The following is a 10,620-nucleotide window of genomic DNA, read 5'->3' as shown; positions in this document are numbered from 1 at the left end:
TGGGACAGGGTTAAGAAGAGGGTTGTTGACTTTCTGGTTGTTTTTTTGGAGACAAAGTCTCACTTTGTTGCCCAGGCTAGAGTACCATGGCTTCAGCCTAGCTCACAGCAACCTCAAACTCCTGGGCTCGAGCAATCCTTTTGCCTCAGCCTCCCGAGTAGCTGGGACTATAGGCATGTGCCACCATGCCCGGCTACTTTTTTCTGTATGTTTTTAGTTGTCTGGCTAATTTCTTTCTATTTTTAATAGAGACGGGGTCTTGCTTTTGCTTAGGCTGGTCTTAAACTCCTGACCTCTAGCAATCCTCCTGCCTCAGCCTCCCAGAGTGCTAGGATTCCAGGTGTGAGCCACCACGCTCACCCCTGACTTTATTATTGGAGGAGTAGTCTACTCTCTAACATTTTTGAGTGTGTACTAAAAACAAAAAAAGAGGATTGAGGTCACAGATGTGTGCGAATGACTCAAAGTTGGCTGCCATCTTCCCTGAATTCCTGGGTTGGGTTTTCTTGTGTGAAGTCCTTTATGTTGGTTATGTTTTTCAGGAGGCGAGTTAATAATTTTCAAAGGAAAATACATTTTACAAACAGATGAGCCTATTTGGGAAATAAATCTTCTCTCTCCTACTGGACTCTGGGCTGGTTGATAGGTAGCATTGATGATCGTTGGTTTTTCAGCTTTGGTTGGGTGGCAGAGGTCAAAGATTGGGCTGAACATTTCCTACCTCTCTTGTTCCTCCAGTCATTCTTTTATACCAGGAGGGCCCCTCCCCCTCTTCTTTCCTTCTCCGGGAGATTCCACCGAAGCCCTCCTGAAGTATTGCTGACTGACTGTGCTGCTGCCAGCTGTACTCTGCCTCCCCTGCCTTCAGCTCCTGTCTCAGTCTTGGTGATAGACAGAGGTGGGAGGGTCGTTAGGGAGTACCCAGACATAGCCTAATACCCAGGAAGGCTCAAGGACTAAACTGACCAGGTAGATAGTGCATAGCTAGTAAGTGGCAGCAGTGGGACTCAGATCCTAGACTTTTGATTAGCTCTCTTCCTACTGCCTCTATCAGTAATTTAATAAATAATTGTTGGCCGGGCTCGGTGGCTCTCGCCTATAATCCTAGCACTCTGGGAGGCCGAGGTGGGCGGATTGCTCAAGGTCAGGAGTTCAAGACCTGCCTGAGCAAGAGCGAGACCTCGTTTCTACTAAAAATGGATTATCAAACAGCACCTCATGCTTACAAAGAAAAAAGAAGAAATAAAATTTTATTTTTTAAAAAATTATAAATTTTTTTAAAAATTAAAAAAAGATTAGCCAGGCATGGTGGCGCATGCCTGTAGTCCCAGCTACTTGGGAGGCTGAGGCAGAAGGATCACTTGATCCCAGGAGTTTGAGGTTGCTGTGAGCTAGGCTGACACCACAGCACTCTAGTCCGGGCAACAGAGCAAGACTCTGTCTCAAAAAAAAAAAAAAATATGCTAAGATAATAGGCAAGAGCCACTGCGCTCGACCATGAGTACCAGATATTGTGCTAAGCAATGTGTGTCTGTGTTTACTTAATCTTCAGAGTAAATCTGCGAGACACGTTCTTCTTTTTTTTTCCCCTGAAACCTGCTTTCCTAAAAAGTGATGGATTCTGTTATCATCTCAACAGATGAAATAAGTTGACAAGTTACTTTACTGCTTCAAGCATTGGTTTCTGTCACTACAGAATTACCTGAAGAGCTTGTTTAAAATGCCCCAATCTAGACACACTGACCTAGAATGTTGAGCAGGCCAGGATAGGGCGTTGGATGTAGTTAGATTAGGGGACCATTGTCTTAGAGATGGGCCCATTTGGGCTGACCAGGTGAGACAGCTTTTTGACCAGAATCTATACACACTGATGAATGATCCTGCCCAAGCATCTGTCTGAAATCTAAACTGTCTTACTGGAAAACCCTGAGCTGCCTTTGGGATATGTCAGGAAGAGTTTCTGCTTAGGCAGAATCTGTTTACTTAACACTCTTTAACTTGGGCTTTAGCTGTTTCTATACTTTGCCATTTTTATTATAAAAGACATTTCTGGGTATGGGTACACAGTATGTTTGTTATGCTATATTTTGTACTTTTCCTGTATGCTTATATTTTCTAAGTAAACTTTTTGAAAATTAAAATAAAAAGACATTAGAAAAAGTTATAAGATCACTTTCTACAATGAGAGGTTTTCAAGTGGCTTCAAGGATTACTTGAAGTAGTAAGCTCCAGGGTTCTTTTGTTAAGTGAGTCTTAGGCACTCTAAAAAGAAGGGCTTCTCTAGTTTCCCCACTGCCTTCTCTGCCCCGCCCCCCACTCCCCGGTGTGTCTAGAAGCTGTGGGTTGAAGCGTTGATCTGTAACTGAAAGGAAAATCCAAATTAAAAGAGAATTATTCAGTTTTGTCTATCATCTCTGACTTTTCCCGATTGAGGAAGGTAAGTATTCCCCAGAAATGAATTTGCGCTTCTCTGTTCTCTCCCACGCTGGCTTTCTGCTTTGGAGTGGAAGTGTAAATTCCTGAGGATCCTGTTCCAGGGCTTTTATAATCTAGCCCCAGTGGACTCCCTGTCCTACCCTGCCACTTCCTTCCATGCACTTGAAGCGACTTTCCCCAACACTCTGTGCACTTCCATGTCCCTGTGCTGCTGCTGCCCGCTTCATCTACAATACTCATTCCCTCCTTCACTGCTTGGCGCAATCTTATCATCCTTCAAGGCTGAGTGCAAATTTTTACCTCCTCAGAAGCTTTTCTCAACCCTCCTCCCCGTAGTCATTTAATGTTTCCTCCAGCAAGCCCCCCACTTAACACTTTACCCAAACATATTAATTTTGTTACATTATATTATTGTTAGCTGTATACATTTAGTTCTGAACTGAGGGCCATTTATGGTTAACCCGGTGGGGTTGTGATGATGCCAGTGACATTTAGGGGTAGAGGCTGGGGAAGCTGCTAGACATCCTACAGTGCACAGGACAGTCTTCTGTGCCAAAGAATCACCCAGCCCCCAAGTGTCAGTAGTGTAGACTAGGATGAGAAACCCTGGTCTAGACTGAGATCCCTTTGTTCAGGACCACATTTTATTCATCTTTGAATCCCCAGGAACTCTCCTACCGTAGGTTCTCAGTAAATAACAAATATACTAGTGAGAGGGAGTGAATGAATGGAAGCAAATGGGTCTAAGCCTTCTTGGGAAGTACCTCTACTTAATCCAGTGCCTCATCTAGAGTATCCCAAACAAGCCCCTGGCCTTGCATTTTCCCTCAGATACCCTCCGAGGGTGGTGACATGGAGGAAAGGCAGTGTCCGAGAATCCGGAAACCATGTAATGTTAATAACAACAGCTGACACTTAGTGCTTACTATATGGGTCAGATATTACACTAAAAACATTTACATGCATTTAACTCATCTAATCCTAGGGGGTAGGAACTGCTACTCCCCCTGTATTACAGATGGGGAAACTCAGAATGAAGTAACTTGCCCAGGGTCACCTTGTTAGAAAGTGGTGGGTCCCAGGGCACTGTGGAACTACTCTTTCCCATTGAAATTTCTGGCAACTGAAGTCGTCATTCTTCCACCCGTCAAGGGACCACTAAGGAGTAAGCTTTACTGCTAGTGAATTGGGGATAAGACAGAATTGTGTGGGAGTGTGTGGAGAGAACCTGACAACAGACTTCAAAAAAGATGTCTTCCCTGCCCAGCCAAGGTTTCCGAAGAGCACCGAGTTCCCTTAATCTTGACAGCAAACTTCCCTAATCTTAATTCTTGCTATTTGGAAGGAATTCTCTCCCATTGTCTACATTTTATTCTTAAATAAGAAAGGATGTTGGGCTGGGAATCAAGTTGTATCTAGTCTCACCTTAGCAATTAACCTCCTGAGTGGTCTTGGACTAGTCATTAGGCATCTGAAATGGAGGTGACAATAGTTGTTTTCCTTCTCTGAGGGGTGTTGAAGCTTGAAGAAAACTGAAGGTTGGTGAGAAAAAAATGCTATGCAAATATAAATATTAAATAATACAATAGTGGGAGAACAGGGGCTTTGGGATTTCTGCCTTGGGCAAGTTGCTTCACTCTGAGCCTCAGTTTCCTCAACTGTAAAATGAAGATTTTATATACTTTACAAGGTTCTTGTGAGGATTCAAAATGATGTATGTCAAGCCCTAGCATAGCACCAGATACAGGTAGGTATCTAGTACATGATAGCTATTATTGATAACCTGACCATCTGGCTTGATTGATACTACCTTACCACCACACTTGGCAAAACAACAAGCAAACAATACACACACTGAAAACTACCACCACCATCATCATCCTACTACTGTGGCCCTTCCCATTCTCCTAAAGGTGACCGCTGGCTCCCCAGTGTGCTTGAAGCCTGCCAAATGCAGTTAGCAAAATGGAGGTGCAGCCAGATGGAACTTCTTTCCTCTGAAAGACTGGGAGTGACTTCAGTGAAGGACGGCTAAGTGCAGAGATTCACTCTGAAATGGCTTTTGACTGCCAAGTGACAGGGAGGAACGAGCCAAATGCAGTGGGGAAGGCTGAGTGCAGCTTGGGAGGCAGTGTGGGGTTGCTGACTCTTTGATCTTGCCCTGCCACTGAGTTACTTTCTTCCTCCTGTTCTCTGCCTAAGGGGTCTCTAGGCCATGAGGGCTGCCTGGTAGCTCCTGCTGACATATGGACGTTCCTCTTAGCTTATTCGATGCCACGAAGAATACCCATTGGCTGCTAAATGCAGAGGTGGCTCATTGCACTCTAGAGGCTGTTGTGTATACCTCCTTGTGCTGCTGTGGAATAGGTACGGGCTTCATGTGCCAGAGAAGGGAGACGCACAGCAGGAAAATATATTTTAGCCGTTTGTTGAAGCTGCTGGTTGACTTTTATTTTTGTTCTGATGTCTATGAGTCAGCTTGGTCTTTGCCACTTTCCCAAGCAACTTCCAGCTGTGTATTATTCATTCAACAGCTATTTATCAAGTCCTATTATGTGCCTGACATTATTTTAGGTTGTGGCTAAGGCAGACGAGCTCTCTGTCCTCATAGAATTTACATTCTGGTGGGGAAAACATTAATTTATGTAAAAATAAACAAGCCAATTTAAGATAGTGGTAAATTTAATGAACTCATGAAATCATATGATAGTGACAGGAGGTGGGGGGATGGCTGTTTTTTATGCCATCTGAGAAAGGGACATTAGAGCTGAGAACTGAAAGATGAAGAGAACTGCCATGCTATTCGGGAAGTCAGGTTCTGAGCAAGAACCACAAAAGCATAAACCCTGAAATGGCACATTTGAGGACCAGAAAGCTAGCTAGCAAGACCTGGGGCATAAAGAATAAAGAGGAAGAGTGTAGCAGATGAAGTCAAGAGTGGTAGGTTACAAAGTGGGTGCCCATAGATCACACTTGGCCTACACAATGTTTTTGAGATTTCACTAAAAATCGTGACTTGCAGTTTCTCCTAAAGATTTAAAAAATACTTGGCCACCAATTGTCCTGAATAACAATTGCTTTTGACATAGAGCAGTTATACTCTCCTGTCCCCTTCCACTCCCCTTTAATGGGGCTTGTGTCATCAGTTCTTATGTAGTAGACATTTGAACTAGCAACCCCTGAGTGCCATGTGGGCTTAATAAGGGCTTGGATTTTTTTTTCTGTGCGATGGAATCATATAATGAAGGGCTTTAAGTGACAAAAGAGATTTGATTTAAATTTTTTTTTTTGAGACAGAGTCTTGCTTTGTTGCCCGGGCTAGAGTGAGTGCCTTGGTGTCAGCCTAGCTCACAGCAACCTCAAACTCCTGGGTTCAAGCAATCCTGCTGTCTCAGCCTCCTGAGTAGCTGGGACTACAGGCATGCACCACCATGCCTGGCTAATTTTTTCTATATATATTAGTTGGCTAATTAATTTCTTTCTATTTATAGTAGACGGGGTCTCACTCTTGCTCAGGCTGGTTTCAAACTCCTGACCTCAAGCAATCCGCCCGCCTCGACCTCCCAGAGTGCTAGGATTACAGGCGTGAGCCACTACGCCTGGCTTGATCTAAATTTTTAAGATCACTCTGACTACTTGAGAATACACTGTGGCTAGAGTCAGGGATAGGCAATAATTAATAAGGGATGGTGGTGGCTAAGGGCCGGTGGAGAGAGGAAAAATGTGGACAAATTCTGGACATATTTTGGAGGTAGAGTTGACAGGACTTAACTAATGCATTAGGATAAGGAAAGGGAATAGAGGGTGACTCCCAGGGTTTGTCTTGAGCACCAGGGTGGAGGGTGGTGCTATTTACAGCTGAGACAGGGAAGTTTAGGGAGGACAGTTTGGGGAAGAAAATCAACGCTGTTTGAGAGCTATTAAATTTAGGACACCTATTAAACCCGTAACTGGAATGTTAGGTAGGCAGCATGAGCCAGCAGCTTAGGAGGAAGGTCAAGGTTGGGGATATAACTTGAAAGTTGTATAGTATATATATACATAGGTGATACTTAAACCTACAGAGGATACTGAAGATCATTGAGGGAGGAAATGTAGATATAGAATAGAATGCAGTGAGTTCCAAGATTTTTTGTGGTTAAATTTAAATCTAGATTCCTGGTATCATACAGACTAATAGACTCTTAATATTAAAAAGCAATCGAAGGTCATCTGTCTAGCCACCATTACACCCATATATTCATTCAAAACCACAGCACAACATTCCGAAAAGTTGCTAGCCAATTTGTGCTTCATTGACAGGAAACAGTATTTCCATTAAGACATTTCATTCTGTGTTCATTAGAATGTTTCACTGGACTCCCACCGCATGCCTGTGAGGAATTATACATCCTCATTTTATAGTGAAACAAACTAAGGTTCCGAGAGGTGACTTGCCCAAGATGATTAACCATTAAAAAAGGTAAGAGTGGGAACTTGAATGCAGGTCCTGTTTTTGCAATTCTCTTGTTCTTTCCATTACTACATACTAATCTAGTGATTGTTACTATTAAAGGTTTTATGCCTTCAGTACATTTTTCCTATACTTTTAATTCCATAGCCTCTTATTTTGTTTGCCAGTGTGTAAAAAGCAGTCATTACTTCCATCATTAAATGAAATACATTTTGTAAATTTTTAGGCACTTTCAAATGTACATTTGAAAGCTAGCTGGATCAGCACTTTTTTTCTTCCAAGTTAGACTGATTTGAATTGATAAGTGAGAGGATACCTTTATAGCATTTACAGTAATTTTATATTGGGATGTTGGCTGAATTATGGGGCTCTCTAAAAACAAGTGACTGGACTGAGTCCTTAGGACCAAGTCTTACAATTTGGGAACGTTAGTAATTTTCAGTCTAATACCAAAACCTATTTGACTTAGCTCAAAGTATAAAAGAGCTTCCCAATGTGTGGAGGATCAGGAAGGGTGGACTAACTCCCGTAGCTGTTTACATGGATCTCAAATCCAACAAGGTTTCACTGAGCACTGATTATGGTGAGGGGCCCCCTCCTTGCTGCTCTGGGATAGAGTATTGGGATCAGATTTTGAGGGCTTTTGGGCCTTCCTAAAAGCCCAATGGGGGTTCATATGAGCAGTAACACACACCTGACAATTCTTAAGCTCTTTAACTGTGTTACAATTGAGGACTCAACCTTCAAGGATAAATTACTAACTTAGAGAATGCTCAAATTCCTTAGAGCAGGGCATTCAAGACCCTCCACATTCTCCATAATCTCCCTTTCCAATCATAAATCCCACTGTTGCCAGGAGTGAACCTTCTGCTCTAGTTAAGTTGGTCTGCTTACTACCACCTGAGTATGTTTAATTTTTTTCACCTGGATACCTTTTGCTTTAGCTCTGTGCTGTCCTTTATGGTAACCACTAATCATGTGTGGCTATTGAGTACTTGAAATGTAGCTAGCCTAAACTGAGATGTCCTGTGTTCGATACACCCAGATTTCAAAAATGTAGTACGGGCCAGGTGTGGTGGCTCATGCCTGTAATCCTGGCACTCTGGGAGGCCGAGGCAGGAGGATGGCTCAAGGTCAGGTGTTTGAAACAAGCCTGAGCAAGAGGGAGACACCATCTCTACTATAAATAGAAACAAATTAATTGGTCAACTAAACATATATAGAAAAAATTAGCTGGGCATGGTGGCGCGTGCCTGTAGTCCCAGCTACTCAGGAGGCTGAGGCAGAAGGATTTCTTGAGCCCAGAGTGTAAGGTTGCTGTGAGCTAAGCTAACGCCACCGCACTCTAGGCTGGGCAACAGAGTGAGACTCTGTCTCATTAAAAAAAAAAAAATCTCATTAATCTTAAAATATTGACTACATATTGAGATGTTAATATTAATATTTTGGATATACTGGAATAAATAAAATACATCAGCTGGGCACGCTGGCTTGTGCCTGTGGTCCCAGCTACTTGGGAATCTGAGGTTAGAGGATTGCTTGAGCCCAGGAGTTTGAGGCTGCAGTGAGCTGTGATCATGCCACTGTACTCCAGCCTGGGCAACACAGACCCCCGACTCTTGGAAAACAGACAGGGTGCAGTGGCTCTTGCCTTCCTAGTACTCTGGAAGGTCTCACTTGAGGTCAAGAGTTCAAGACCAGCCTGAACAATAGTGAGACCCCTGTCTCTACTAAAAATAGAAAAAATTATATGAAAGTCCTAGATGGTAAAAAGAAAAAAATAAAAATAGAAAAAATTAGCTGAGCTTGGCAGCAGGTACCTGTAGTCTCAGCTACTTGGGAGGCTGAGGCAGGACTGCTTGAGCCCAGGAGTTTGAAGTTGTGAGCTAGGCTGACGCCATGGCACTCTGGCCCAATGACAAAGCAAGATTATGTCTCAAAGAACGAACAAACAAACAAAACCCAAACAACCCATTTAAACTAATTTCACCTGTTTCTCTTTAATTGACTACTAGAAATGTGAACTATACCTGTAGCTTGCATTAGTGCTCCTCCAGATCATTAACCATGGTAGAACTGAGCCCACCCTTGCAACCCATATTTGTACTTTCTTGCTGAAATAATAAAGTGATGAATAACAGAAAATTCTGAGTGTGGGTTCATCTATTTGAGGCAGGCACTCTGTGTCATCATACTGAAGTTGCTATCAGTGATCAGCTGGTAGCTCAAGACTTTGTGCCAAAGGCAGCAGGACAATTTGTGGCACATAACTGCTCAGTGTTAGATAACTTTTTAGACACTGACACCAAACAAAACCTTGAGTCCCATCTTTATCTCCCCTTTTTCTTCTTCCATTTCTAGTCACTAAAATGTTAGCTCTTCCTGTGAAATTCTTTCAATTATATTCCTTTTCTCCCAATCCATATCTAATTAAAGCCTTAGTCACCTCACTTTTGAAAATGTAGTTTTCCAGTAGTCTCCCCAGCCTTCTCTCCTCTGTTCCTTCCATTCTATATACTGCAACTAATCCTCCATATTTTCTTGCAGATGTTAATTCTTTGTTGAAAACCTCCAGTTTATTTCCACATTGCCTGTAGGAAGAATTATTTCATCTAGCAATCAAAAGCTTTTCAGATCTTATCTCTTGGTACTCCCCTGCATAAAACCTGGGCTTTAGTGAAACTAGACTGAGTTAGCATATATAAAGCACTTAGATGCCTGCCTGGCCTGAATTAAGAACTAGATAAGTCTTAGCTATCATTATTATGGCTTTTTTTTTTTTTTTTTGAGACAGAGTCTCGCTTTGTTGTCCAGGCTAGAGTGAGTGCCGTGGCGTCAGGCTAGCTCACAGTAACCTCAAACTCCTGGGCTGGAGCGATCCTTCTGCCTCAGCCTCCCGAGTAGCTGGGACTACAGGCATGCGCCACCATGCCCGGCTAATTTTTTATATATATATCAGTTGGCCAATTAATTTCTTTCTATTTATAGTAGAGACGGGTCTCGCTCTTGCTCAGGCTGGTTTTGAACTCCTGACCTTGAGCAATCCGCCCGCCTCGGCCTCCCAGAGAGCTAGGATTACAAGCGTGAGCCACCACGCCCGGCCCATTATTGTGGCTTTTATTTGAATATACTGTATGCATTTCTATCTCCAGAACACTAATTCCCTTTTCCTATTTGCATACCTCAACCTCCTTTTCCAAAGGAGGAAGGAGCGATTTAAATTATTAATGACCAGCACTAGCCAACTGTTACTGCTGGAAAAACTTAGTCCTTCCTACACTAGATAAAAACCTGTAAACCATGAACCCTAATTTACCATAAAATAAAATTTAAGACTAGCTAAGACAGAAATAAAAGGTAATTTTTTTTTCCATTCAAGAAACAGTAAGTTTGTTGAATATTATTTAAAGAAAAAGGCCCCAAAAGATACAAACGGGTTCTGGATTTATGGCAGTTACTCTCCAACTCTGGCATACGTCAGAATAACCTGGGAGCTTTCAAAAATAATATAGCTGCTTAGGCCCCACCCCAGATTTATTGAAAGGTAAGGCCTCAGGCACCTTAATTTTTTTTAAAGCCTCATAGGGGATTCTCATGTGCACCTATATCTGACAAGCGCTGGTCTAGTCAAGGCAAATTTTGATTTAAGGAGGCTGGTCATGTTTGGCATATATTTTTCTTGATGTTCTACTAAAGCATGTTTTTGAAAATAGAATACTCAGAAAGAGAAC

Source organism: Microcebus murinus, chromosome 18 (genome assembly GCF_040939455.1).
Source record: "Microcebus murinus isolate Inina chromosome 18, M.murinus_Inina_mat1.0, whole genome shotgun sequence".
Classification (NCBI taxonomy): Eukaryota; Metazoa; Chordata; class Mammalia; order Primates; family Cheirogaleidae; genus Microcebus; species Microcebus murinus.
Note: the sequence above shows the minus strand (reverse complement) of the source record.